The 26,611-nt window shown below is 42.7% G+C and overlaps 1 protein-coding gene across 1 annotated transcript in view; it reads left to right on the top strand.

Moving 5' to 3' along the window:
• emid1 (EMI domain containing 1) overlaps positions 1-26,611 on the top strand; it is a 355,515-nt gene that overhangs the window by 146,706 nt on the left and 182,198 nt on the right. The gene's annotated exons all lie outside the window — the stretch shown is intronic.

Raw genomic sequence — 26,611 nt, 5'->3', positions numbered from 1 at the left:
AATTGTTGTAATTACCGAGCGCAGTTTATGTATTGGAGAAGTGGTGACATTTTTAACATTCATCCAGAAGAATGATTATTATTTGCTCATTTATACCAAGAATAATTCTGGTGGCCTTCTTCTAAATCCTGGCCCAAAGTTTACAGCATTGTTGCGAGTTGGCTGATCATTTAATTTAGTGCAACAAACACAGTGAGGATAACTGTGGAAAGATAACGGGGACGATTTTACTGGCTAAAACTCACCGGTCAATCACAGGGGCCTGAGTACGGGTGGGGTCAGAGTGGGAGCGGGGCTATGACAATGGGGTATGCAAGGGAAGGGAGCGTGCATGGGAAGCTGCAAAGGGAGTCGTGACAGGTTTTGGGGGCATGGAAGGCATCCACCAAAGAGGACCCCAATGCTGATGACCCATGTTGATGTGGAGGGAGTTACACTGATGCTGGGTAGAGGGGAATCTGATGTCTGTTGGGGAGTGTTGGGAGAAGGTCTCCCAGTGCAGTAGTGGATTGGGGCGCCCTGTGCTACGGCAACTGAGTGCTCTGAAGCTGGCTTCATGGTGTGCGTAGGCCCAGTGCCCAAGCCCCCTCCCCTGACTGGCACGAATCTCCTAACTGTCAATATGGGAAGATTGTAATGTCAAATGAGAAAACTTTGATGACACTTGAATTTTTTGGATGAAATCACTCCCAACATCTAAAGGCTCACTGTCCAACTTTGTGCTCATCAGAAAGCAGCCTGTCCTACTGCTTACGAAAGCTTGGACGCACAACTTTCTGACAGTTTTTGAAATGTCAGAATCTCTAAAACCCTCATGATGGACAAGGTTCCTGACCAGAACTGCAAAGCTGTGCGAGTGCCACCTTAGAAAGCACCACAGTGGCAAGATTCCACTGCTCACCTCAGGCCCCCTTTCATATCCCACGTTATTCATTCAGTTGTTGGGCCTGTGGCATAGCATCCTAGCCTGGCAATAAAAAATGAGGCATTAGTGCAGAGGAAAGCAGATCTTGGTGGAAACTGACTTTTGTGTAAAGTACAAGTAAAACTATTAAAAAGATTAACGGCCTGGTCTGTAAGATGGTACTGTGCAGGATTTGACTGGGACCCAACAAGCCAGATCTATCTGCCTTATTTCAACTTTATTCAGAATAATTCAAATGGAATGCAAAATCTAAGGGGCAGCTATCTCCTACCCTAAATGAAATAGTATTTTTAATTTCACTCAGCTTCAATAAATAATGCCACAGATGTCTGTGTGAATTGAGAGTTCCGCACTGTTATGTGGAGGTTTACATTTTTTATTTGCCACTGTGTAAGCGGTAGCTGATCTGCTGCACATACAGCAGTAAATTCAGTAATCTGTTCCATGTTAATTCAGACCACGCTGATCAAAATAACTTGATCTTTTTGTATACAAAGGCTTAGGCTGACGAGGCACACGGTCAGATGTTTGTCTGTAGACCACCCCGGTAGCGTGATTCCAGTAAATTAGGTCTTTACACTCGACAGAGAAATGAAGTTGTCAGCATGGGAAGAGTAACATTAGTGTGACATTGCTGCGCATGTGGCACCAAAACTTCCATCAACCATGCAATTCACAGAATCATAGAATACTACAGTGCAGAAGAGGCCCTTTGGCCCATCGAATCTGCACTGACGCATGAAATGACCTGACCTGCCCACCTAATCCTACTTGCCAGCACATGACCCATAGCCCTGAATATTATGGTGTGCCAAGTACTCATCCAGGTACTTTTTTTAGGATGTGAGACATTCCGCCTCCACCACCACCCCCCCCCCCCCCCACCCCAGGCAGTGCATTACAGACTGTCACCATCCCCTGAGTAAGAACCCTCACCACCCTCTGGCCAGAACTTCCACAAGAGCATAAGCAGCATGGTGGCACAGTGGTTTGCACTGCTATTTCACAGCGCCAGGGACCCAGGTGCGATTCCTGGCTTGGGTCATTGTCTACGCAGAGTCTGCAGGTTCTCCAGGTGTTCTGGTTTCCTCCTATAGGCCAAAAGATGTGCTGATTTGGAGAATTGGCTGTACTAAGTTCTCCTTCGGTGTATCCGAACAGGTGCTAGAATGTGGTGACTAGGGGATTTTCACAATAACTTCATTGCAGTATAAATGTTTGCTTACTTGTGGCACTAATAAAAAAAAATTGAAGCTAATAATAGCAATATCCTATGTTCTGCTAACGTGCATTATGTTAACATGAGGCCAAAAAAAAATCAGTTTACTTCAGCGTGTGCAATGTAGGCAAGTGAGTGGGTTGCATGAGGTGTCCTCCTTCATCTCAGGAGGCTGCAAGATTGTAATCAGGCTCTTTGACTAACCACAAATACACGCCGAATATTTCATGGAGAGTTATAAAAAGTGCTTATTCACTTAGATATTAATGGAGCTGTAATCAACTTCAAATGGTAAAATCTTTGGATGCTGAGGGAGCGCACGGCTTTCACCAAAGAGCATCCGCTCCCTATTTTGTACATTATTTCTTTTTCCTTCTCCAGGCAGTGTGACATGGACACATTCAGCCGAGGATGGTCCCAATCTTAATCTTCAGGCAACACTGACAGTTCAGCAACAGGATAAACTTAAAATAATAGCTAGGTATCGAAACATGTTAGATGAACCACAAAAGTCTCAAATTGGCAACCTCCAGGCTAGTGGGTGTACGACAATTTATCACGGCTTCCCTGGGATAGGTCTGGGAACAGTTCGTCCTCCCATAGTTCCCGATCCCAAATGGTATCCGATGCTTCCTTCACTCCACCCTCGGAAAGATGTGGGCACCATGGAAGGATATGGCCTTGGCATTTCTCTGTGGTAGTTGGGCCTGCTGCCATAGGCGGAATCACAAATGAAGACCGGGCATTTCCAGAAAAGTACTGGAGAGCGGCTTTCTTGCCGTGGATTTGAAAGGAGCCACTCACCTTTCCCCTTTACAAGGGAATTTTAAAAAAAAGAAAATGGCTGACAAATTGGAATGAAGAAAATTCCCCTGATGGCCTAACTCAATATCAGGCATCTACAGGCAACTCCTTGTTTTGTATATTTTTTGGTGTTCCCATTACACAAGACAGTAAACTAATGTCATTTCTGTGGGGGAAGCCATACAAACATTGCTGAATGCGATAGATTTGCAAATGTTTTATCAGTGCAGCAAGTCTGCTGCCTTCAAAGTGTCATGAATCAGAAGGAAAAGTTAAAGTACTCTATTTTTTCATTATCTGTCTTTATCATGGATGAAGATAGCCTGATAAATATCAGAAAATCATAGAATCCCTACAGAAGGAGCCCATTCTGCCCATCGAGTCTGCACCCACCCAACTGAGCATCTCACCCAGGCCCCCCAAACCCCATGACGCCATGCATTTATCCTGCTAAGCCCCCTAACCAATGCATTCTGGGACACCGAGGCAATTTAGCATGGCCAATCCACCTAACCTGCACATCTTTGGACTGTGGGCAGAAACTGGAGCACCCAAAGAAACCCGTGCAGACACAGGAAGAACATGCAAACTTCAGATAGTCATTCAAGGCTGGAATCGAACCTGGATCACTAGCGCTGTAAGGCAGCAGTGATGACCACTGTGCCACCGTGCCATGATAACATTTCTATCAACACCAGCTTTTCCCTTTTCTGGGATCAAATTGTGTACCAACTCCACAACAATGATTAATAAATGGTAACCTTTGTTGGTACTGACTATTTAAGAATTCCTGGCAGATCGCGTTCTTGCTCTGCTTTACATATCAATTTAGTAACTGAGGCCTAAAATGTTTGTCCACTCATTTGCACAGAGAATTAGCCATCTGTTTTACACTGCATGACGTATAATTGAGTTTAGTTTTAGGTGGCCTCCAGGGATGAAAAATTGTTAGAGATCTAATTCATCCTGAGGCATCCTTTTGAGGTTCATTTTCCATGTATTATACCAATGAGTGATAGGACCTCGATTTGACTACAAATTGCCCACACACACGCCCCAACTTCCTGTGCTTTATCTAAGTTGCAGTCAGGCAGCTGCACTAAGTTGAGACTATGCAGTTCTCTGCTGTGAAGGGACAATAATTGGCAGGTAACTGACTCCAGACTGTAGTCTGCTTAGTGTAGCCTACACAGAGGCTGCATACCACTTTACCTGCCTGTCACGTACAGACAAAATGCTCCATTTTGTAGCATATGTGAAACGGTAGTAACAAAAAGAAGGGGCTGCATGTGTTATAGTTCAAGGAGATGAGGTTAAAGACTTGGTCCTGGTGCCTGACTTGGGTTATAGTGTTTAACTTGGATTGACCTGCAGTCCACTAACAGGGCATCAGAATAAATGGCTGACCTGGAGGGACTTCAGTCAGTGTAATCTGCCATTTGATACAGCTTCTATCATTTGTTACTCTATTCTTAGTCCCACACAGACATTTTTCTTCTATCAACATGTACTTCTGCTGGACTAGCTCAAAAGATATTGTCAAGGCATGTTGATGAACTCACATGTATAATACAGTGGATTGATAAACCCAGTCGATGATTACCAATCTGATTACTGAAATCCTTTGTGGAAGAACAGACCTGTTTACTTGTTGCCAATCTGCTGGATCAAAGAAAGTGATCAAAGCCATTGTTACTTTGCCTATTTCCCTAAAGCCCCAGGGTTGCTTGCCCTTTAATGGGGGAAACTTTATTAAGTTTAAAAAGTAGCCAGAGGGTTAAGTATGAAGTTAACCTTATCAATGATGATCATCAAAGCAATCTGTCCAAAACTGTCTGATGTTTTTAATCCTCAATCTAACATTCTTTTCAAAGCTTCTGACTCACCACGTCATTCATTCCTGACGAACGGTTCAGAAGGGTCATGTGTAGATCCAGAATAAACATTTCCTGTTTATCAGCTATCTATAGATTACTCACTATACTATAGTGCAGCTAGTCCATGGTTTGTCTGCCTTAGTTCTCCCCTTGGGTCCAATTGTTATAACTATAAACAGTCAGAGTGTCTGACAGACATATGTGTACCTGCTCAGCACTGAAATGATGGAAACTGTTTAGCTGTTTTATTTGACAGATAGCAAGTGACTGTACAAAATCACAGTTAAAGCATATCTCACTTCCTTTACTAAATCACACTTCTCCTATTGAAAAAATAATGAGCCATACGCTGTGTCCCTTTAGTGAGCTGGCTTACTTACTTAGTTTAGGCATTTCCTTACTTGCTAGACAGTTTCTAACTGCAGTGCAAAAACTGACCACTTTGCATCTCAGCTTCCAACTGCAGTTCATCCTTCATCTCAGAATTTTATTTTTGTTTTTCTGCACAATAGTATTACATTTGCAAAAGGATGCATTGAATGTGAAACATCCCTCCTTTCTTTCCTTTCCACCTTCATTCTGTCCTTCCCTCCTTCATTTGTTTCTTTCCTCCTCCTCTTCCTCCTTCCCTCCCCTTCCCTCACCTCCCCACTTTCTTCCCTTCCCTCCCCACTTTCTTCCCTTCCCTCCCCATTTCTCCTATCTCGCCTCTCTTTCCTCCTTTTCTTTCTTCCTTCCCACCCTCCCTAGCCAATGTCACTTTTTTCTCTCTCCCCTCACATCCTCTCTCCTTCTTCTTCCCTCTCTCTTCCCCTCTTTCTTACCTTTCTCTCTCTCAGCAATCAGACTCCCCTTTTTCCCTCCCTCTCTCCTTCTCCTCTCTCTTCCCCCCACTCTCTTCTCCTCCCCCTCTTTCTTCCCCTTCCCTCCCTCTTTCTTCCTCTCTCTCCCTCCCCACTCTCCTTCTGCCCCTCCCACATGCTCCTTCTTTCTCACCCTCCCCACTCTCCTCTCCTTCCCTCTCCCTCCTCCTCTTTCTCCCCCTCTCCTCCTCTCCCATTCCCTCCTCGTTCCACCTTGTTCTCTCTTCTCCCCCTTCTCCCCTTATCCTTCTCACTCTTTTGTTCAGATATTAGTGTATAGTTTGGCTGAGTTGAAGAACTGAGAAGTTGTATGTGTGTCAGATTTTTCCAGTGGCAAAATGGATTAAGCGTTTGTGTCCAAAGATCAATGAGTGACAAATTGCTGAGCAAGTTTCCTTAGAGTGGTGACTGCTTAGAAATCTCTGGTTCCTCTCCAGGGTCAAAGCTAAAAGTCTCTTTACAAAAAAGAGCTGACCTTTCTATGATGTTTGAGATATTCATCACACAAGACCTTTATTTCATATAAATAAAACATACGTAAAAGGAACTTTTAAATGCTGGTGTTCAGAGGAATGTATGACAAGATATATAAAGTTGGCATACAGTAAGCAACTGGGAATGTAAATGGCATGTTGGTTTTTATTATGAGGGGGCTGGATTGAACTTTGGTGAGACTATACCTGGAGTACTCTTGACAGTTTTGGTATCCTTATCTAAGGAAGTACTTGCTTTGGAAGTGGTGCCTGGTGGTTTAGTCAAACGATTCCTGGAATGAGAGGATTGTCCACTGATGAGACAGTGAGTAAAATGGGCCTTTGTGAATTGATGCTTTAGAAGATTGGGCAGCAATCTCATTGAAACATAGCAAGATTTTGAGAGAGTTTGTCAGGGGTTAGAGATTGTTGACCCTGGATACATTCATGAGCTAGGGGGCATTGTCTGAAGATAAAATGACCATCATTTAAGACTGAAACAAGACAACATTTCTTCACTCAGGGATTTTGAAACTTTGGAGCTCTCTATCCCAGAGGGCTGGAACGCTCAGTCTTTTCAGTGCATTCAAGACTGAGATTGATTTTGGGATTAAACATAGAAACATAGAAAATCGGAGTAGGAGGAGGCCATTCAACCCTTCAAGCCTGCACCGCCATTCATCACAATCATGGCTAATCATCCAACTCAATAGCCTAATCCAGCTTTCTCCCCATAATCTTTGATCCCATTTATCCCAAGTGGTATATCTAGCCGCCTCTTGAATATACTGTGTTTTGGCGCCCACTACTTCCTGTGATAATGAATTCCACAGGCCCATTACTCTTTGGGTGAAGGAATGTTTCCTTCTTGGAGTACCAAGGGATATTGGACAAGAAAAATGAAGTTAAGATCATAAGAACATAAGAAATAGGAGCAGGAGTAGGCCATCTAGCCCTTTGAGCCTGCCCCGCCATTCAATAAGATCATGGCTGATCTGAAGTGGATCAATTCCACTTTCTTGCTTTCTCCCCATAACCCTTAATCCCCTGTCTATCAGAAACAATAAATTATTAATCAGCCTTGTTTTTACTGAATAGGAGAGCTACTCCTATTTCTTATATATCAGTAGATATTTCCTGGTTCTGGTTTTTGCAGCCTTTCTGAAGATGCTGGGTAATTTTACTTTCTGGTTTCATACGTGCCACGTGTCTTGTGATGTCCTCACTTTGTGTGATCAAATTAAATGGATGTGCCAGGGTACTTTTTTAAAATTTGATCTTGGAATGTTTGTTGTTACTCATACAAAGTTTATAAGTTTTTTAAAAATGTTTTGGGACCCTTTTTTCAACTTAGGGTAAAATGGAGGAATGAAAGGTGTCATGTGACTGTTCTGAATTCAGCCTGGTATCAAGCATTGATGGCTTTTTTTTAAAGGTTAAAGAGGGGTCCAGGTTGTCGTCTTGGAAAGAAGTGATTCACATCTGTAAACAATGAGTAGGATAGCTGTGTTTATGGTCGATATACTGTTAGTCTCCAAGAAGCTGTTAAGAATGTTAGTTTCTGTAAACAGTTATGCTGTCTATTTAATTCAAAGATAGAATAGGGCTGGAGTCTAAAGAATAGCAATTTAGCATTTCTACCTGGATACAAGGCCCATGTGATTCATGTTGCCATGGCAATAGGGTTTGAGCAGCCAGATGTCCATTGGAAGCCATTTGTAAGAAAGGGTTGCAAATTCTTTTTCTAAAAGATCCCTGAACCTCTCAGGCATTGGTCAATCTGCAAAAATCAGAGGAGAGAGAGCAGCGAGATAGAGGTTCCAGTTTCTATTTTTTAACCACATAGAATGCAGGTGAGAGATCACACTCAGATAGAAGAGACCTTGCCATAAAAGTCAGTTTGGGGATTAGAAGTTACCTGGCTGGAAAAGAAAAGGGCAGCAAGCTATCAGGAGTTGAGAATAGCTTTGGACTGGTTCCTAGAGAATAAAATGTCCCCTTAAGTAACAAAGTAATATATAATCATAGAGGAGGATTTTCTTTTTTTTCTAAGAAACTAAATAGGGTAACTTTTCTGCAGTTTAGGGTACAAGTTGCCAACTGACTAGTGTTTAGACAATGATGCTTTTAGTTTATTACAATGGCCTTAAAACGTGAAATCCTGTCATGTGATCTTTCCAGTCACTAGAAAATGGAATATCTTTCTAAACGTTACCACTCTCTATGGAGATCATAACAACATGAGGTTTTCTGATGAGAGAATGCAATAATACACTGTAGGGGCACGGTGGCACATTGGTTGGCACTGCTGTCTCACAACACCAAGGACCTGGGTTTGACTCCTGGCTTGAATCACTGTCTGTGCAGAATCTGCACATTCTCCCCTTGTGTGGGTTTACTCTGGGTGCTCCGGTTTCCTCCCACAGTCTGAAAGACATGCTAGTTAGGTGCATTGGCCATGCTAAATTCTCCCTCAGTGTAGCCAAACAGGCACCGGAGTGTGGCAACTAGGGGATTTTCACAGTGACTTCATTGCAGTGTTAAGGCAAGTCTACTTGTGACAATAATAAATAAACTTTAAATATTATCCTTTGAAGAGTTGGCCAGCAGATTTCCTGGCTCAGATCAGGAGGAACAATGTGGGATGAGGATGTAGTGAAAGGATTTGTCTCCTGCTTTTCTCTTTTGTTCTGTCATTGTCCAGCTCAGGATAGTAAAATAAAGTCCAAGCCTCTGATTTCATTCCTTCATGACTGCTTCATGGAAAATAAGCTGGAAACAATTGATAGCGGTTAAAATAAATGTAAAGAAATAACTAGAAAAATTAATCTATTTATTTAATTTAAAATTGGAATGCTTTTGCCATAGGTTCATACACAAGATTGAAGTATATATGATGTGCAGAGCAGTTTTATGATTGAGGGATAGGATTTCAGGACATCTAGATTTCGATTTGCTTTTTTTGTAAGAGGCAGCATTGAGTTTCCACAGTAGGAGATTTTTCAGGATGAGACGGGTTAGATTTTGCTCAAGTGACTTGTGTGTTGCTATATTCATGGATAAAAATTGTACGGTATGGTAGAAACTTCTTATAGACAACACATCATCAGTGCTGTTTTGTATTCTTCTCTAAAAATTAATTCTTGAGTACTTGGGGGGGTGGGGGAACACACACCGAGTTTCAATTTCAGTCCTCTGAAAGTTAAGATCTTTATCTTGTGCCGCATGCCATAATTTCATGGACTAGTCACGTAATATGGGAGTGAAATTGGTCTTTGCCAACTTGTAGCAAATCAGCACTTATTCTGATTTTTTTTTGTTAGCATTGATGTGGTCAATATCTTAATTGCTTCACTGGGTTGGAAAATACATTTGGAGATGTGTATGCTTCATCTTCAAAGAAAGAATTGGAGCTTCCAAGCCTTGTACTCTTCCTTGTTCCACATTGTGGAGATGTCAGCGTTGGACTGGGGTCAGCACAGTAAGAGGTCTCACAACACCAGGTTAAAGTCCAACAGGCTTATTTGGAATCACAAGCTTTCAAAGTGCTGAAGAAGGAGCGGTGCTCCGAAAGCTCGTGATTCCAAATAAACCTGTTGGACTTTAACTTGGTGTTGTGAGACTTCTTTGTATTCCACATCATCTATACCATAAAGAATAACCACCTTGTCTAGAATTCTCCAGACGTTGATACCGGTGGGATTCTCTGGTCCTGTTGGCAGCACACGGCTGCCTATCAATCTCCCGCTGGCGTAGGGTGATGTCAATAGGAATTCCCATTGAAGCAGCGAGATCAGAGAATCCCACCACTAGCAAAAAACACACCACCTCCCGCCAGCAGGAAATAGGCAGCTGGGAGGCCAAAGAATCTCGCCCCAAGAGTTTATATTCAGTAATTATTTTGGATCAATTTTTTAAAAAATTTTAATTCATTTGTTAGTTGGTGTTGCTGGCAAGGCAAGCCATTTGTTGTCCATTTGTAGTTGCCTTTGAGAAAGTGCAGGTGAGCCTTCTCAAATGCTGCAATGTTCTGGAGAAGAGGGCTTGTTTGTATATGGCTCAAATCAAGTATCATACTGCTTGGTCCTTCTATATAATTATCCCATTTGTAATTCAATCTGATTATTATTTTAATCCTGAGCATAATGATTTGGCACCCATACTCTGAAGTGCTTATTTATTTATTAGTGTCACAAAGTGTGGTACGGTGACACACAGTGGTGAGCACTGCTGCCTCTCAGTGCCAGGGACCTGGGTTCAATTCCGGCTTCAGGTCACTGTCTGTGTCGAGTTTGCACATCCTCCCCATGTCTGCGTGAGTTTCCTCCGGGTTCTCCAGTTTACTCCCACAGTCCAAAGGTGTGCGGGTTAGGTTGATTGGCTATGCTAAATTGAGCCTAGTGCCAGGGGGATTAGCAGGGTAAAAAGTGGGGTTACGGGAATAAGGCCTGGGTGTGATTCTGGTTGGTGCAGATGAGCCGAGTGGCCACCTCCTACACGGTGGGGATTCTAGGGAAGTAGGTTCACATTAACATTGCATTGAAGTTACTGTGAAAATCCCCTAGTCATTTCACTCTGGATTGGGTATGCTGAGGGAGAATTTAAGCATGGCCAATGCACCTAATCAACATGTTTTTCAGACCATGGGTGGAAACCAGAGCACCTAGAAGAAACCCACGCAGACATGGGGAGAAGGTGCAGTATCTGCATAGAGAGTGACGCAAGCTGGGAATTGAACCCAGGTCCCTGGTGCTGTGAGGCAGCAGCGTTAACCATAGTACCACTGTACTTGGGAGAATATGGAGTGCAAGCTTGCAGTTTCTGGAGGATAATCCCTTGGTAGAGCCTGAATTTCAGTGTTGTGGTATGTAATCACATTCATATTAAGATTGTAAAGAGTGGAAGATTTAATGTATGGGTGAGTCTGGGTACTTGAAGAAACAAAGTTTGAAGTTCTAGAGAGAGAGCCTACATTGCAACATTTGTCTGAATTAATTCAGTCCAGATTATTTCATCACAATGAAAAATAGACGCAGACGACTAGGGAAAGTTGAGATGTATATTGTGGGGTTATTTCTGATTGATGTGCGTGGAAGAGGGTGTCTGAAGAATTGGTTTGCTTTTTTGTCAGTAACTATAGAAGTTGAACTTACTTGTTTCACCCGTCCTTTGCAGAACTTTTCCTCCGGAGGTATTTTGAATGTCTTTGTGCTGTATCTGCTGCGGGATATTTAGATAACTTCACACAGATCTAAGGCATTGTTTAGCTTCCTTGTAGGAGATTGCTGAGAATGCCAGGAAGCAGCAGTGGAGCTTCATGTAGAACGGACACAACAAACCTTGTGTCAAATTGGTGGATTAAACTGATTGGAGGTTGCCTTCCTTAAGGCCGCAAGTGTAAATTCTTGAAACCTTACTGTATTAGTACTAGGGCAGCCATGTGATATAATGTCTCTGGATCCCTGAGCGATATGGTGACTCTGTTATTTACTTGGGCGAGGCCAGAAACAGCTTTCTGTCGCTAGCCAAGTATAACTGGAACCTATTTTTTAATATTCATTTGTGGCATGTGGGCGTTGTCGAAAGAACTAAAATTTTTCCTTTTCACTGAGAATAAGGTGATAATCTGTTTTAAATTTTTACTTTTCTGATGCTGGGATGTAAAAGCAAGAAATGTGGCAGCAACAACATCTGTAGAAAAAGAAAGGATAGCTGTGGAAATGTATGCGCAAGTTCTGCGGGTATATCCTTCATTGAACCCCTGCCAGTGAAGAACAAAACCTGACTGGTTTCTATTCACAATATATATTAATGATGGATGAGGGAACAAAATGTAACATCTCCAAGTTTGCAGATGATACCAAGTTGGGTGGGAGAGTGAACTGTGATGAGGATGCAGAGATCCTTCAGAATGATCTGGACAGGTTGGGCAAATCAATGGCAGATGCCGTATAATTTGGATAAATGTGAGGTTATTCACTTTGGAAGCAAAAATAGGAAAGAAGATTACTATCTGGCTGTAGATTGGGAGAGGGGAGTGTGCAGTGGGACCTGGGTGTCCTTGTACATCAGTCACTGAAGGTACACATGCAGGTGCAGCAAGCAGTAAAGAAGGCAAATGGCATGTTGGCCTTCATTGCAAGAGGTTTTGAGTACAGGGGCAGGCATGTGTTGTTGCAATTATACAGGGCCTTGGTGAGGCCATGCCTAGAGTATAGTGTGCAGTTTTGCTTTCCTCTTCTGAGGAAGGATGTTTATGCTCTTGGGAGAGTGCAACGCAGGTTTACCGGGCTGATTCTGGAGATGGTACGTCTGATGTATGAGGAGAAATTGACTGACTAGATTAGGATTGTTTTCACTGGAGTTCAGACATATGAGGGGGATCTCATAGAGACGTATAGAATTCTAACCGGACTGAACAGGCTGGATGCAAGAAGGGTATTCCCAATGGTGGGGGAGTCCAGAACCACAGATCACTGTCTAAGGATTTAGGGTAAACCCTTTAGGACGGAGGTGAGGAGACATTTCTTCACCCAAAGAGTGGTGAGCCTGTGGAATTCATTATCACAGGAAGTAGTTGAAGCCAAAACATTGAATGTATTCAAGAGGCAGTTGCTTATAGCACTTGGGGCGAATGGGATCAAAGGTTATGGGGGGGGGGAAGCAAGATTATGCTATTGAGTTGGATGATCAGCCATGATTGTGATGAATAGCAGAGCAGACTCAAAGGGCCAAATGGCCTCCTCCTGCTCCTATCTTCTATGTTTCTATGTTTACAGATACTGACAGGCATCCTGTGCAATGCAGGGTGATGCTCTCTTTCAGGTTTACAGCTTTTTCTTTGCTATACTTATTTTGGAAGCAGAGCAGGAGGTATGTTGTTTTGCAGTGCTGGCTAAATTATACAGCTTTTCAAATAAGTCCTTTCCACTGGATTGTCTTCATGTAGCTTTTCATACATTTGTTTTGCAACCAAGTTCTACTCTGTATACTCTGGAGAAAACTGTCGACATTCCCACTGACCTCATTGTGCATTGTTCACTAGATTCACAATCACATGATGGACGTGGCTAAGGAAGGCCAGGTGGCCCATCCTAGTTTATCCATCCAGAAAATACTTATAGAACCCTTAGAGGACTCAGCTGTTAGGGTGCATGGTATGGGGCGCAGTGTTTACCTCTGCTGCCTCACAGTGCCAGGGACCCGGGTTTGATTCCCGGATTGGGTCACTCACTGTCTGTGCAGAATCTACACATTCTCCCCATGTCTGCTTGGTTCCTTCAGGTGCTCAGTTTCCTCCCACAGTCAGAAAGCTGTGCTGGTTAGGTACATTGGCTAAATTCTCCCAAAGTGTACCTGAACAGGCGCCAGAGTGTGGCGAGTAGGGGACTTTCACATAACTTCATTACAATGTTAATGTAAGCCTACTTGTGACAACAATAAATAAACTAAACTTTAACTTTATTTTATGAAGACAGAGAGTAAGGACATCTTGGCTCAAGGTGGAGAGTAGCTATCTCCCAAGTACCTGCACAGCTCTGCCAGAGACAGTCAAGGGCACAGTGTTTCCTGAGGGGCCAATCATTTCTTAAAAGTAAGGAACTAATCGGGTAAAGAATGTGTTGCTGTTACTCAGTATCCTGGAGCTGCTATTGAATTCAACAAGTTGTATTGGGTTGCCATTAGGAGTTGCTTATGCTGGAACAGCCTGGGATGTTATCTTGATCACTACCCAGCAATTTTGGAAGGGAACAGGACTGAATTGAGGTTTGCTGTGATTCTTTCATCTTACTATAGACAACGCTTGATGGAAATGACACATGGCCAAGGTGCGGAGGCACTTGGCACCATGGAATCATATCCCAGTTAATAGTCAATAGGCAAAAAAAAGATTGGTGATTAAAGCTAGAAAGAGGAAAAAAGTCAGTGACGTGATTTTAATTATTAAACAGAGTAGACAACAAGCCAGGTCAGGAAATTCTTTATTAGGTTTGTAATCTGATGGCTTTTTAATAGTACAATAATAATTGTTGAATAAACAAAGTCAAGAATTAATCTGAATTGGTGAATTAAAAAACCCAAGTCCACCAAAGGAAGCTTACAAAATTCAGTGATAGGTGAAACTAAGCTCAATTAAGGAAAAAACTTAATTGATTTTAATGAGAACAGCTCAAACTTGTGATTAGCTCCCACACTGCAGAAGCCTTCCAAACTATTTCTTTCATAATACACCTGCTTGCTTAAGAAGCTGAACAGACTGGCACACGCCAAAGTTCGGACAATGTGTTTCTCATATTTAGGTCTGCAGTTAAAGTCACATGCCAACATACATTTGTAATTATCATGTTACAGTGGTGGAATTCGACCAAGAATTGCGAAGATAAATCGCAGTGTTTGGTCTTGATACTGTACCTAACAAGACTCGAGTTACTTTCTTCATCTAAATTGCGCTGTTTCGAGGGTCCCGCGGGAAGTCAACCAGGGCTTCATAGTGCTTAGATCTTGTGCAAAACTTGTGTAATTTGTTCTCTCACTGAAGGATTTACATGCTGGCCTTTTGCATACCCAAATTAACTAAAATAAGTTTCCAAGATGATTTCTACCATATGTATCATCTCAGGAGAAAATGTGATTCATTTGTTCAGTGTAATATTAGCTCAGTCGTAGTAGTTCTTAAAACAGCTTTAACCCTTTGACTACCATGTACACTAATTAGGCGTCTGGCTCTCAAAAGCATTAGTGGGCAGGTGTCCAATATCTTTTGGACATTATTCTCGCATGTGGTATGTTCTGTGTATTGTGAAGTTAGTTCTGTAAGCTCCAGTTTGCTGCATTGAATGAAACAAATCTCAGCACTAAACACACTGGAAGGAGTGAGCTCACCTAAAATTGTCCCAACCTCATTTCCTCACAATTATACTGACGTTATCTCACCAGATACTCGAGCTCTGATCGTTACCATTTTTCTCCCCATTGGTTGAGGCTGTCGAGTGGGGACATTTTTTTAAACAATCTTGGCTTTTTTGGGCTACATCTTTGGTTTTGTCAGGTTATTCCTGGGTGACACTAATTCTCTGCCTTTTACTTTTGAGATTTGATTTGAAGTTGGAGGGTATTGAATCTGGAATTCCCTTTTTCTCACTGATGTCACATTACATTGATTCCTGGGGTTTTGGATTCTCACCACTTACAACACAGGAGCAAAATGGTTTAAATATGTAAGACTTGTGCTTTACAGAATTTATTTTTATTTGTTCATGGGACATGGATGGCACCAGCTGGGCCAGTATTTATTGCCCATCGCTGAGGGCATTTCAGAGTCAATCACGTTGCTGTGGATCTGGAGTCATATGTAGGCCAGACCAGGTAAAGATGGCAGATTTCCTTTCCTAAAGGGTTTTGGTGAACCTGGTAGGTTTATGATACTTGATAATGGTTTTACGGTCATCATTATGTTTTTAATTCCAGATTTTATTGAATTCAAATTTCACCATCTGCCACAGTGAGATTTGAACCTGGGTCCCCAGAGCATTGCCTTGGCCCTCTGGATTACTAGGTCGTTGACAATACCACTACACTACTGCCTCCCTGAAACAAAATTTTAATGTTCGCCTAAATGACTGGAGTTAGGTTCCTGGTTCAATGTCTCATCCAAAAAATTACAATGTGATACTTCAGTTCTAAACCTACATTGTGGTCAACCTGCATCATGGATGTAAACCTCTTAATTTTCTAACTAAGAGATAAGGCTGCTATTAATGGAGTCCCTTGAAGTCTAGTCATAATTGCCACTTCATCTCTGCCCAATAGATGCTCATCAATGGCTGCATCACTGTACTTGGGTCACACTTAGTTACAGAAAGGATGGCTTGTGCACTTGGGCATCATGGTTTTCAAGAATGCCAGTAAGACTAAGAATATAAGAACATAAGAAATAGGAGCAGGAGTAGGCCATCCAGCCCTTCGAGCCTGCCCCGCCATTCAATAAGATCATGGCTGATCTGTCGTTGCTCAGTTCCACTTTCCTGCCCTCTCCCCATAACCCTTAATCCCTTCTCCTATCAAAAACCCATCAACCCGCATCTTAAAAATATTTAGCGAGGCAGCCTCCACCACTTCAACGGGCAGAGAATTCCAGAGATTCACCACCCTTTGAGTGAAGAAGTTCCTCCTCAACTCCATTCTAAACCGCCCCCCCTTTATCTTGAGGCTGTGCCCCCTAGTCCTACTGTCTTTTTTGAGCGGGAAGAGTCTTTCCACCTCTATCCTATCCATCCCATTCATCATCTTATACGTCTCAATGAGATCTCCTCTCATTCTTCTAAACTCTAACGAGTACAAGCCCAGTTTATTCAGCCTCTCCTCATAGCTCAACCCCCTCAACTCCGGTATCAGCCTAGTAAACCTCCTCTGCACTCCCTCCAAGGCCAAAATATCTTTGCGTAGGTGCGGCGCCCAAAAATGCACACAGTACTCCAGTTGTGGCCTCACCAATGCCCTATACAGCTGCAGCAAGACCTCCCTACTTTTATATTCAATCCCCTTCGCTATGAAGGCCAGCATCCCATTCGCCTTCCTGACCACCTGCTGCACCTGCAAGCTGGGTTTTTGCGACTCATGCACAAGGACCCCGAGGTCCCTCTGCACCGTCGCCTGCTGCAGTTTTTCGCCACGTAAGTAATAGTCCTTCCTACCATTCTTCCTACCAAAGTGGACCACCTCACACTTGCCAACATTAAATTCCATTTGCCATTTCCTGGCCCATTCGCCCAGCCTATCTAGATCCTTCTGCAGACTCTCCACACCCTCCGCACAATTTGCCGTTCCCCCAATCTTGGTGTCATCAGCAAATTTCGACACCCTACACTCGGTTCCCTCCTCCAGATCATCTATATAAATGGTAAAAAGCTGAGGCCCCAGCACCGACCCCTGGGGCACTCCACTAGTCACCATCCGCCAATCCAAATAGCACCCGTTGATCCCCACTCTCTGCCTCCTATTTGACAACCAATCCTCTATCCACGCTAACACCCTTCCCCAACTCCATGTCCCTCGACCTTCTGCAATAACCTCTTGTGAGGTACTTTGTCAAACGCCTTCTGAAAATCTAGAAAGACCACATCCACCGGCTCTCCTCTATCCACCGCCCTAGACACCACCTCATAGAACTCCAGTAAATTTGTCAGACACGACTTCCCTTTAATGAAACCGTGCTGCGTCTGCTCTATCAAGCAATTCCCTTCAAGACGCCTCGCAATTTCCTCCTTAATGACAGATTCTAACATTTTACCTACCACAGACATTAAACTAACCGGCCTATAATTCCCCGTCTTTTGCCTGGCACCCTTCTTAAACAACGGCGTAACATTAGCCGTTTTCCAATCATCCGGCACTTCCCCGGAATCCAGCGACGTTTGGAAAATAACCACCAAGGCATCCACTATCACCTCCGCCATTTCTTTCAGAACCCTCGGATGCATTCCATCCGGTCCTGGGGACTTGTCCACGATCAGCCCCTCCAGTCTGTCGAGCACCGCCTTTCTAGTAACAGTAATGTCATTAAGACCCTCCAGTCCTACCACCTTTCCATCGCTAACACCCGGCAAATTATTCACGTCCTCCTCCGTGAAGACAGAAACAAAAAAGTTATTCAATACCTTAGCCATATCCCCATCCCCTACCACTAGGTCCCCTTTCTCATCCTCTAAAGGACCAACATTCACCCTAGCCAGCCTCTTCCTTTTTGTATATTTATAAAAACTCTTGCTATCCTTTTTTATATTAAGCGCTAGCCCAGCTTCATAGTTTCTCCTACCCTTCCTTATCAACTTCTTTGTCAATCTTTGTTGACATTTAAACCTCTCCCAATCCTCTTCTCGCCCACTACTCTTAGCTACTCTAAATTCCTCCGCTTTTAGTTTAACACTTTCCTTCACCTCCTTCGTTATCCACGGCTTATTACCTCTCCTCCTACTGTCCTTTTTGACCATCGGAATAAATTTCCGTTGAGCACCAAGAAAGATCTCCTTAAAGATCCTCCACTGCTCCTCAACAGACCCTCCCTCCAACGCGCTCTCCCAGTCCACATTCGCCAATTCTTCTCTCATCCTACCGTACTCCCCTCTATTCAAACAAAGGACGCGTGTCCGGGAACCCACTTTCTCCTCCTCCATCTGCACCAGAAACTCCACCATACAATGATCACTCTCCCCAAGAGGATCCTTCACCACAAGATCCCTAATTCTACTCGCTTCAATACATAGCACCAGATCCAAGATAGCTCGCTCCCTCGTCGGCTCCAACACACACTGTTCAAGGAAACTATCCCGGCAGCATTCCAAGAACTCCTCCTCGAGCCCACCGCGTCCAACATGGGTCGACCAATCAATATGCAGATTGAAATCCCCCATAACTACGGCCGTCCCATTCCTGCACGCCGCACTTATTTGTGCGTTAACAGCCCGCCCCATCTCCAGATCATTATTCGGGGGCCTATAGACGACACCCACCAGCGTAGGTGACTTCAGCCAGAATTTTCCGGCTGTTCATGTCCCGCCACCACGGTGAGCAAGGATGGAGAATGTGGTACTTGTCCAAATCTCCACTCATTGCAAAGGGACCAGAAAATTCCACCGGCATAAATGGACAGAAAATTCTGCCCATGATCTTTAAGTAGATCTCAAAAGCTCTTGATCACGTTTTCCTTGCAATCTGATCATTCGCACAGATTGGAACGTTGATGTGACATAAATAATTCAAATTCTGACACTCACCAGTGATGTCCATGAAATATAATCAACTGATTCACATCGTCCATTCATTATTTATCAAATATTTAAAGGGAAATGCAGGCCTTAGCATTTTTTTCCTCATTAAATAGAAAAAGACTAAGGGGCATGTGGAAACACTTCTGCCAACTATTGCATAACTAACTCCTTCCCGTCATTGAAAACAAAATCTCAGAACATTGCAATATTTACCAGCACCAACACCAGGTAACTTAGCAACATAACATATTGATCCATAGTTCAATTTAACGAAAATCTTCCTTCACTCATTCACTTAAATATATACAGCATGACTTGGTTGTTGTCTCTCTTACCTTTAAATCCCCATCCCTGTTAAGAGCCATGGTTATTAATACATCAGCTCTGTAAGCTGGCAGTCAAAGCTTCAATCTATTTGTCAGTTCATTAGTGTTTCACGAGAAAACGTAACTTTTTCACTGATATGAACCAAAGAGATTAGTTAAAACACACAACTGAAAGATGCCCAAATTAATCAGGCCAGTTATGGGGTGAAATTAGAGGTGCATCAAACCGATTATTTCTCCAATTTTCAGTTGCACACAAACCTTTGGGTTAAAAAAGTTTTGGAATGAGCCAACGGGAATTGAGAATCATGGGCCAGAATTTTATAGGCAGGCACGCCTGCCCCAGAATCAGGACGGGCGAAGCTCGCAGAACGGAATTCTCCGTTGGCCTTTGGCGGGATTTTATGAGCCTCATCTGAGCGACGTCATAAAATCCCGGTCATGGTTTCTGGTCCGAAAGATGTGGTGGTTAGGTGCTTTGGCCATGCCAAATTCTCCTTCCGTGTACCCGAACGGGGACCGGAGTATGGCAACTAGGGGATTTTCAGAGTAACTTCACTGCAGTGTTAATGTAAGCATACCTGTGACACTAATAATAAATAAACTTATTTCTGTTTAGCGCTGTATGGTGCTAAAAATCAGCTATTGAAGACTTGGGTGGAATTTTCCATTTCTCTGCACTGAGTGCTGGATGAGGCAAAGGAACTGGTGTTACATATGGCTGGCTACAGAGCCAGCTTTTCTCACCACATTGTGCAACACTTTGTAAATAAATAATCTAGATGATTGGAAACAGCCAGCAATCAGGAATCTCTCATGAGCAACGTCAGAGCCGCACCATCACAGAGAGACCAACACTCCCCCCACCAACTGGTGTCCCCAAACACCCCCACGGTACTGCCTCCTGGGCTCAGTGGCCAGGGTGAGAGTGCAATGTCAGGTACTGCCTGGGCATGTTCCTCCCTTTCTCCCCCCCCCGCCCAAATCAGGGGCTATACTTATCTGTGTGTCAGCGGTGAGTTTTCTTTGCCTGGTTCCCATTTTCAGAGAGCAATTAACCCTCGCTGGAGAATTCCACATGTGGGTGGGATGATATGGCGGGGAAGCACGCTACTTGTATTTTTAAATGCATTGGAATAAAGTTCCTGATCATCTTGGGTGGGAGCCTCATTACAGCACCAGCAGGGGAGGGGCAAAGTGGGGGGCAAAGAGAATCGGACAACAAGATCTCGTTGGCAAGATTCTCATTTTCCGTGTCTTGCGATATGTTGCACCCACGTTGCGTTTTTTGCTTGCAGGTGAACGCGGGTACAAGATCGCAGCATTTATATTTTCCACAAATGAGAACTTTTTGGGGCTTGCTTAACTGTTCTCATGTCCAGAAACTGATTCTACTGGGATTAGTAGCGGCTGTTTATCTGAGATAAAGAGGCTGTGAGTGTGAATGCATCATTTACCTGGCTTCATTGAGCATTACTGTCATTGCGCTGATAGAACTGCCAGGCTTTGGATAGTGAGGAGCTTAAACATCTGACAGTAGTATGTAGTTGTGACTTGTGTTGCAAGCTGTAGACTGCAGCACCTCGGTATGTGCTATAATTTAACTGTATTCAATTTATTTACACATATAGTTGAGGTCTCGGTTCCAGCAGCGTAACCAGAAAAAATAGCCCATTTTTGTCCATTTTTTTTAAAAGCCGGTTGCTGTATGCAAAGCTTTTTTTCAATTTGAGAGGTTATAAAGGAGAAAGGTGGGCCACAAAATAACTAGGTGCTTAATGATTTTTTTTACATTGTGCTAACTGTATTTTAAAGGACAGGTAATAAATATCCGATTGATTTTAATTTTACCTGCAGAAGCCCAGATCACTACTTTTATTTTCATACTTAAGGTTTATCTAACCCTTCCCGAAGAAATGAGTTGTGTTTTAGAAAGTCGAGTCCAAAGTAAATCAGAATCTGGGCATGGACAGATACCTCACAATTTATGTCCTTATTTGCCTTCATTCATTTCTGTATGAACTTTTGCTGCAGTTTTTATGTTGATGAGGTATTGGGTATAATCACAGCTTGAATTATGACCTGTTTTAGGACATTCAGGCGTCATGCTTATCTGTAGGGCTGCTTTTCAGCTGTAAACTTTTGCTGGTGTTCCAGCTTGGCATGTGTGCACAACCTTGGCTGTGATGGCTAAGCAATTTCTGAGTCGCATGTGGCTTTCTATGGCTGAAGAGCTGTTCTTTTCTCATCCTGTAAACTGGCAGCAACACTTGATCTACAATCACACTCGTACACCTTAAGCTATTGCCTTCCACATCTTGCAGAAATAAGCCAAAGAGATTCCAACCACTGCCAATTTGCATGAGGTCATAGAATCCTTACAGTGCAGAAAGTGGCCATTCAGCCCATCAAGCCTGCAATGACCAACCTTTTTATCTTACTCAGGCACTGCCCCTGTAACCTTACGTATTTACCCTTCTAATCCCCCTAATCCACATGTCTTGTGACACTGAGGGACAATTCAGCATGGCCAATCCACCTAATCTTTGTTATCCAGGGACTGTGGGAGGAAACCAGAGCAGTCGGAGGAAAGCCATGTTGACAGAGGGAAAATGTGGAAACTCCACATAGACAGTCACCCAAGGCTGAAATTGAATCAGGTTTCCTGGTGCTGTGAGGTAGCACTGCTAACCACTGTGCCACTGTGGCACCCATTAATGATGTAGGGGTGAATTTTACCGTCCTGCCCGCCACAGGAATCAGAGCAGGTGAGGGCGGATCACGGAGAGGCCCGTTGACATCAGGTGGGATCTTCTGGTTTTGGGGTGAGCGAGGCCGGAAAATCCCGCCCATAAAGTTCACTGCCATTGCACGTTTTCTGATGAAATAATGGAGTGTCATGGTATCTAGCAGATCCGCAGTGCCTTGGTCTGCTGACTGAAGAACAATGGAGCTACAGGAGAATGGAAGCAGGCGTTCAACCTCTGCAGATTAGGTGGGTTGTATCACTGCCAGCATTATGAACAATGGTTCCTGATTGAGTTAGATGCTGAAAACCCATAAACTAGGAGAGGGGGCATCAATAGAATAAGTGCGTGAACGTGAGGGGAGGAAAGAGTAGGAGAGGGGTTAAAATGGGAAAATGAGAGGGAATGAGAAATATGGGGACAAAGCAAATGAAAGAGAGAGGCCAGGAGAGGGAGTGAAAGGTGAAATCAAAGAATGGTTACAGCACAAAGGAGGCTGTTCGTTATATCAGGACTATGATAGCCCTCTATAAGAGCCATCCAACCAGTCCCACTGCTTCACTCCTTCCTCATCAATCTGAAAGTTCTTTTCCCTCTGAGTACTTTTTGAAAGCCACAACTTGTTCTGCCTCCACCACCCTTTTTGGACAGTGCATCCCAGATCATAACTGCTCTCTGTATAAAAACATTTTTCATCATGTCACCTTTGGTTCTTTTACCAATTGCCTTAAATCTTGCATTCTTTTGTGCTCTGGCAATGGTAACCGTTTCATAAGTTCATAAAATATAGGTGCAGAATTGGGCCATTCAGCCCATCGAGCCTCTTCCGCTGTTCGATTGTGGCTGATATACTCCTCATCCCCATTTCCCTGCCTTCATCCCATAACCCTTCAACCCATTACCAATTAAAACTTTGTCTAACTCCTCCTTAAATTTACTCACTGTCCCACATCGACTGCACTTTGGGTTAGTGAATTCCACAGTTTCTTTTAATCTACTCAATCTTAGACTCCTCATGGATTTGAACAGGCTTTCAAATGTCCTTTCTACTTTCTCTCCTCCTGAGGATAACACATTCCAGCATCTCCAATCTATCCTCTTAACTGAAGTCTCTTAGCCCTGGAAATAAGGGAGTTGCAGACAGGGAATGAGACACAGATACAGCTGAGAGAGGGAGGAAATAAGAGTAATAAAAATAGGGAATGAAAAAATGAAATCAGGTATGGAATGGTTGGAGTGGAAATAGGCAGTGAGAAAGGAGGAATGAGAGCATAGTGGCAAGAATGGCATAGGGAGAAAGATGGAATATCAGATTAGAATCTGAGAGCGAGAGCATAAAAGCAGGCAAGGGATGTTGCAATCCAAATTTCAAGTTCGTAGGTTAGTTTATAGAAACAGCCTTTTATTCTGAACGCACATGTTAAGTACAGGAACAAAGCCCAAAAGGTAACAACGTCAACAAGATTTTCTCTAAAATTACTTGGACGTATATATTTGGTAGATTATTGCCAAGCCAACTAGTATTATCACATCTAAGGCTTGCAGCACCACTTTGGTCTTAGATTTGCTTTATACTTCGCAAGCTTCGAAAGGCAGGACCCCAAAAACCTGGCAGTTCAGCGCAGGATTTCTGCATCATTGGAGGTGCCAAACCTGGGCCCCATCTACCTGTTGTAGTGAGTGGCAGCTGGATATTCAGGTAGACACTGTGTTATTTGAGAAAGAGCAGCAAGTTCTTCCAGTGAACTGGCCAATATTCTTTCATTAACTAAAAACAGATGAATGGATCATTGCCGTTTAGTGCGTGCATCATGGCTGCCAGATTTGTCAAAATAACAGCAATGTGATTCAGCAAGTAATTATTTGAAACTGAAATGCTTTGGGCAAATTTTCTAGTGGACAATATTTCAGTATGAAGATTTATTTTAAATGGGTTAATAACTGCCTCAGTTTGTTTAATGTAAGTTGTCACAAGTCAGCTTACATTAACACAGCAATGAAAATTTACTGTGAAAATCCTGGAGTTGCTACATTATGACGGCTGTTCGAGTACACTGAGGGAGAATTTAAAAGTAAAGTAAAAGTAAAGTTGATTTATTAGTCACAAGCAGGCTTACATTCACACTGCAATGAAGATACTGTGGAAAATCCCCTAGTTGTCACACTTCGGCACCTGTTCAGGTACACTGAGGGAGAATTTAGCATGGCTAATTTACCGAATCAGCAAGTCTTTCAGACTGTGGGAGGAAACTGGAAGAAACCCATGCAGACATGGGAAGAATGTGCAGGCTCTGCATAGACAGTGACCCAAGCCAGGGCTCGAACCCAGATCCATGGCACTATGAGGCAGCAATACTAACTACTGTGTCTTAGGACAGTGACTTGAAGGCATTCATCAAAATATCTCCTGTTTTAAAATCTGCACTGACAAAGCACACTGTATCTCTTTTCCCCTTGTTCTTTGGGTACTAATTTAATGTACTACAGTTTAGGCAACAACTGGGTCAAATTGTCACTTGCAGCTGTTCTTCATGAGTTATTGGGTTTAACACGACACACAGGTTTTGCTGTTAAGCCACTATTCCTCCAGATATTTGAGAATAAAAATTATGACTGGTGAAAAATGCGACATGAGTTTTATTTTGAATTTGATCCTTATTTAATCTATATAATTCAATATTACTATGGTATTAATACATTTGTATAGTAAAATCAATTTAAATTGTGCTTCACAGTCATATATTAGGCTGCTTTACTTGCTTTAATGCTTTTAGAAGAATTTGAAAGTTGGAAGTTTGGCTCCAGTAAGGGTGCTATATAAATGTAAGTGAATTCGAGGTAGCCCAACAAGGGAAATCAATTTCACTTATCTGTAGAGACAAACCGATCAAACCACAAATCTGCATAAATGACAAGGTCAGCTCATGAAGTCATTTTTTGCAACAAATTTGTACAGTTAAACTTGTGCCAGGTTTTTATACTGTTCAGGATCTTGAGAAGTACATTAAGTTTTGATGAAAACTATTGCTAACAGGTTGATTTGATCCTATTGCACAGCTAACTGATCTGTTGTGCCATTTAGTTTTTGAAGGTTGGGGTACCAACTGTTAGAGTGTGTGCAATCCTGCTAAAGGATCATAGAATTCCTACAGTGCAGAAGGAGGCCATTCAGCCCATCGAGTCTGCACTGACAACAATCCCACCTGATTTCCACAACCCCACATATAATCCCCCTAATATTAGGGGTCAATTTAGCATGGCCAATCCACCTAACTTGCACATCTTTCGACTGTGGGAGGAAATCGGAGCACCCTGATGTTAAGTAAAATGTTTGGATTTTGATATTGTTGAAGAGAAATGGAATCATTGCAAAAATAGGGTTGGCAATGTTTAGCTTTGCTGCCTCACAGTGTCAGGGACTCAGGTTCAATTCCTGGCTTGGTTCGCTTTCTGTGTGGAGTCTGTACCTTCTCCTCATGTCTGCATGGGTTTCCTCCAGATGCTCTGGTTTTCTCCCACAGTCTGAAAGCTGTGCTGTGCTGTTTAGTTGCATTAGCCAAACTAAATTCTCCCTCATTGTACCTAAACAGGCGCCAGAGTGTGGTGGTTAGGGGATTTTCACGGTAACTTCATTGCAGTGCTAATGTAAGGCCTACTTGTGACACTAATAAATAAACTTTAAAATACTTTAAAACTCAATGAGCAAATTGCTATCTTGGGGAACAGGCATAGGGAGCGAGGTTCTCAATTTCACAATATCTATTCCATCCTTATAGTTACAAAGCTAATGCTCAGAATAGACCAGACAAACCCAAATCCGTTCCTTGCTTGCTCCAAAAGCCAAATTCAAAACCCAATTGAATCCAATTCAAGATCCCCACAAGGGAGACAAACAAGACCCAAGTTGACAAGATAAGGCATTGCACCCCATCTTGGGTTTGATCAGACACTTGATCTTAGCATAACGACACAGGATATGGAATATTTTAACAGGATTTATATGCCAGTGTGTGAAAATGTGCAGGTAATAAACATTTATGAGTGGTACACATACTTGGTCCATACTATCAACCAAGTGTCTCACAGTAGGCCTCTGTAAATATCCAAATTAATACCAGTTGAAATAGATTTTGACCTGACCATTTACATGAAGCTGATAAGTTTTCTTTAAAATAACTTGCTGACAAAATATGAAAAATTAATTTCCTAACTTATATGTTGATTGTGTTCTGAGCTAACTTTTTTAAAAGTGTATTTCAAAAGGAGTAGAAACCTCAGCTTGTCCTGGAATTTTTTTTGAAGGCAGGTGAAACCAGTACAGTTAGTGGCTTAAAACATTTAATAATCAGCTGATAATGGCTGATTCCATGGCTTGCTGACTTTTTGTAAACATTAAGAAGCCATATTTAATGAGCGAACACAGGTATGAAGGGCTGAAGCATTGTAAATTGGTTTGATCATGGCTAGCTTTCCAATCAGTCTCCTGGTGTAAACTTCATTTTCCTCAACACATAAATTGGGTTTGTCGTTATTCAACGAACTGGTTAATTTTTTTTTACATAACTTAAGTTTAACACAACATAATAAGCTCCATGGCATAGACATAGACA

The sequence above is a fragment of the Carcharhinus amblyrhynchos genome, chromosome 20, assembly GCF_965287045.1.
Source record: "Carcharhinus amblyrhynchos chromosome 20, sCarAmb.v2.hapA, whole genome shotgun sequence".
Classification (NCBI taxonomy): Eukaryota; Metazoa; Chordata; class Chondrichthyes; order Carcharhiniformes; family Carcharhinidae; genus Carcharhinus; species Carcharhinus amblyrhynchos.
The sequence above is the reverse complement of the archived record's forward strand: the minus strand, read 5'-3'. Positions and strand labels throughout refer to the sequence as shown.